We start from the raw sequence: 4,226 nt of genomic DNA on the forward strand, positions 1-4,226 counted from the left end.
AAAAAAAAAAAAAAAAAAAAAAAAGATATGGAGAAAATGACCAAGCTGTCCCTTGTCAAATCACTTCTTTCCCAACATTTTTGGAGTACAAGGCACAATGGTTTCCATTTCCTCCCCTTTTTATTAAGGCATAAAAGAAAACAAGAAAAACATTGGAAGAGCGTTTCTAAAAATGTTTACAGAACTGGAAAATGAGGCTGTAATTCTGTGACAAAACTCCTGCTTTATAAGATTACACTTTGAAAAAATACTGTGGACTTTAACAAAATGATTGCTGTGCCTGCATAAGAATTTGAATAATTTTATTGATATTTTCTGGAGGAATATAGGGAACAGACAGGCAAGTGAAAACCTCTGTGCAGATCAGAAAATCAGGACAGGTGCAAGTATGCATCATGTTCAGTAAGATGTTCTAGTACCTAGAAGTAGACATCAGCATGAAGAAGGGTTAAGTGGTCATGATTTGAGTGCAGACTTTAAATGCGGATAGGTTTTTCTAATAAAGGAAGCAATGTAAATGCTTATATTTTGGCAGAATCTTTTCACCCTCATGTGCCCTTGGAAGTAACCAGCAGCCACTGATTGGCTTTCGTCTATGCTGTTTTTAGAGCAAGGATTCCCTTAGGTTGGCTGAGGGAGAACAAGTTTCTTTCTTGGCAAGTTCTGTCCCCTCCCCTCCATGAAAACCCAAGATGTGGTCCCTTAAATCAGTGCCTCATTCCCTATTATCAAGAAGGAACTTCACCTTTCAGGGTACTATATTGGTTGTTAGGCTTGACTATGAAGCCAACCCTGAGCCCAAACCCACTATCCACCTACACTGAAAACCCCAAAGATCAATCCCCTGACACAGCCTGGCCTGAGATCACAAGCTTTGCTGACTGTCAAGGCCCAAAGGGGAGCTGGGATGCAGTCTGCCCCACTCTGCAGGGTCTTCAGAGGTCACCCAGCCCTGAGCATAGGTGTGGTCCTCCAACAGCAAACCCACAAAGCCCTGGTCCTAAATTCCTGGACCCCTGCACCTTACTTCTCCTCCCCAGTGCTCCCCAGAGGAGGGATGCAGTCTAAAGACTGATTTCCAGAATGGCTGCGTTCAAGGAAGCTCCACAGGCCTCAAGGTAGGATACAGATAGAGGAGAAGCAGCTCAGGTGGCTCAAGCTGGTAGAGGATGATCCTTAGGTCTGGCCCAAAATGTCACTGTAGACAAAGCCTAACTATCACAGCAATAGGATGATCTGGGGGACAGCTGTATGTGACCTATGAACTGTATGCATTACTGCACAGTTGTAATACAGTTGTTATTTTGTAAGTGTCTGTATCATGAATGCCTCATGTGACACGTCACCACCAACTAGAGTGGAATGTACTTTAACACCAACACTTTGACCAACAATGGGTATGACAAGAAGGTGACTAGAGCTGAGGGAATTAGATTTTTCCTACTTGTCTGTAGTAAAGGGTGTGGAGAGTAGGAATTCTCCAAGCAACAAAGAGAGACAAAAGTAGCAAAGGATGGGTTTGATTTGGCTCACAGAAGGAACAAGAAGTGAAGCCTGATGGAGGCAACACTGGAAGTCTTAGCAGAAGGGAGGTACAAGCATGCTTTTTGTAGTATGGTGCAGGTGGAGGTCAGCAAAGGGAGGTTAGGTGAAGGACCTGCCAGGGTCAGAGAAGGCAAGCTGAAGTCAAGAAAGACTCCCTGGATCAGAAAGGAAACCAGAGCTACACAGAAAAATCCAGGATCACACCAGAGCATCTCACAGGAAGTGTGTTTTTTTTGGGTTTAAAAAAAATCAAGCTCTGCATATGTCTTTCCATGTTAAATAATGAAATGTCATGGTTTCCGAACCCCTCTGGAAAGCCTCTCTCTGAATTAACTCTAATGAGTTAAATGGTAACTAGCTGTCCTCTTACAATGACCAATGTTGGAGTTCAGTTCTAGAAAACCATCAGGATCAGTATATTTGGTAGGAGGTCTAGGGCACAGAGAGGTATTTTCTTGTCCCCCCCACCCTGCCTCAGTTTTCTGCACAAGAAAATATAGAACTATGTAGTCAGTGAAGAAATGTAACGATCTTAAAGGCAAGTGTCACGGAGTGGGCCCTAGGAGCAGCCATGATCTCCACATAATCTGTTGGGGAATACCGCTCATATACAGATGTGGCCTGGTCTCCGGCTGTACCTTCCCTCTAGCGGACTGTACTTCCCTCCTCTTTTCATAGGCTTGGACGGTCTTTACTTTTTTGGTTTGCCTCACTCCCCTGGTCCTAACACCAATCCTCTGCTCGTCTGGTCTTAGACGCGAGTCTATCTGTACACTGCCCCTGTCCATTGGACGTGGGGGCTCCCTCCTTAGAGAGGCCTTTTCCTCCTCCTTTGCTGTCTTTCTCAACTGGGCCCAACGCCTCATGCTGTCCTTTACTAGGGGATACTCTCTCCCCCTTACCCGGCCTTCAGGCCAGCTTCCCCACCTGGTTTTCTAGGTGGTTCAGTCTTTGCGAGTGGAGCTCCTGCCATCGGGTCCACTTCTGCTCCCAGTGTTCTAGGAGGGCTGACTGGATCTCTCTAAGCCAGGCCTCCCCCCTCGGCTCTGTGAGGCTTTCCTCCCAGGTGTTCCTCTCCGCTTGTCCTGGCCCGACTTGCTCACCAGAGCACTCCAGATTTTGGTTACCAGGAGGTTCCTCCTTCCCCGGACCTTGTAGAATAATAGCCCAAAGGTCTTTAACTTGTGCCTCAGTTTGTCTTAAGGTTTCTATGAGCAACCCCCTCTCCTGGAGTTCCCATTGTGTGGTTCTCCCGTACTCCGTTAATTGGCCTTCAAAAGCCTCCAACTTTCTCTCTAGGCTGTCTGTGATCATCATGGTTTGTGATTCCTGTTCTCTCCTGCTTGCCTCTCTCGACCTCTCGGAACTGACTGAGTTCCAAGGCCGCTTGGCTATTTATCTCTAGGAGCTTCCGCTTGTCGCTCTCTATCTCCTGCAGCTCTTCCTTCAGGGCTTGCGACTCCCTCTGCAGCTGGCCCTGTTTGGTGATGAGGCATGTCTCTTTGGCCCGGCTCTCCCTTAGGAGGGTTTCTAGTGACTTACCCTGTTCCCTTAAGTGGTCTAGTCCCTCACTCATCTTTTGTATCTCCCACTGTAACTGGGCCTTGTCTGCGGCTAAGCCTTCCTCTCTGGCTTGGCCATCCTCTAGAAGGGTTTCAAGTGACCGAGCTTGTTCCATGAGCTGATCTTTCTCGGTCTCTAGGCTCTGGATCCGAGATCTCAGCTCAGCGTTCTCTTTCCTCTGGTCTCCCCGCTCTTTCTTGAGGGCTTGACATTGCTCCTGTAATGCCTCATAATTGCTCATGTAAATTTTTACCTTCTCCATCTCCTGTACTATTATTTTGTTATCATTTTCTACTTGAGCCCAGTTATTATGCAGCTGTTCCCATAGCTGTCTGACCTCCTGCGCAGCTTCCTGACATCCTTCTTGCCACTTCTCTCTGTCCTCTCGTAGATCCTTTATCTGATCCTCCTGGCTACGGATTTCTTTCTGGACGGCTTCTATTAAACCTTTTGCTACCTCTAGCCTTTGTTGTAGCTCTCGCTGTTCTCCTGCTTGTTTCGCCCCACCCTCAGGACAGCGTGCCCTCCAGGCCGCCAACTCTGTCTGCAACATGCGCAGCCTGTCCTCCCTGTCCTGGCCTCTTGGGCCATCACCCGCCCTAATTTTCTTTTTCTTACCGCCTCAGCAGTTGAGGCGTTGGATTTCCTTCGCCACCCCATCCCTTTTCCCCGGTGACAGTTGTCCCTCCAGTGCGGCAGATTTAACCTCGGCCCCTTCTCTCTGGGCCTTTGCAGGTTCTAGCTCCTGTTCGAGCCGAACCACTTGTTCTTCTACCTCCTGCAATCTCAATTGCCATGCCAGCTCATCCAGCCCCTGGCTTTCCATAATCCCTTCCTGGGCCATGTCTACCCAAACCTTATCTTTTTGGTCCCAGGCCTCAGTCTTGCTAGGGAACTCTGAGCAATGGGTACCCTTATTCAGTTCTGCCTGATGAACTATTCCCAGTCTATCTTAACAATGGTTATCTTCAACACACTCTACCACCAATCTGTGACAACAACAACAAAAAAAAATCCTATCACCGTCCGTCGTTAATCTAGCCCTAGGTTCGTTCCTCCCCTTTTGCAGGGGCACAGGGTCTATCCCCCCCCCCCCCCCCCCGCGCCCCCCGCGCCTC

The 4,226-nt window shown here is 48.1% G+C and overlaps 1 protein-coding gene across 3 annotated transcripts in view; it reads right to left on the reverse strand.

Moving 5' to 3' along the window:
* The window catches only part of CIITA (class II major histocompatibility complex transactivator), a 60,038-nt gene that overhangs the window by 2,194 nt on the left and 53,618 nt on the right, over nucleotides 1–4,226 (reverse strand). The gene's annotated exons all lie outside the window — the stretch shown is intronic.

This window comes from Gavialis gangeticus, unplaced genomic scaffold (genome assembly GCF_001723915.1).
Source record: "Gavialis gangeticus isolate Ggan-Ray unplaced genomic scaffold, GavGan_comp1, whole genome shotgun sequence".
In the NCBI taxonomy this organism is placed as follows: Eukaryota; Metazoa; Chordata; order Crocodylia; family Gavialidae; genus Gavialis; species Gavialis gangeticus.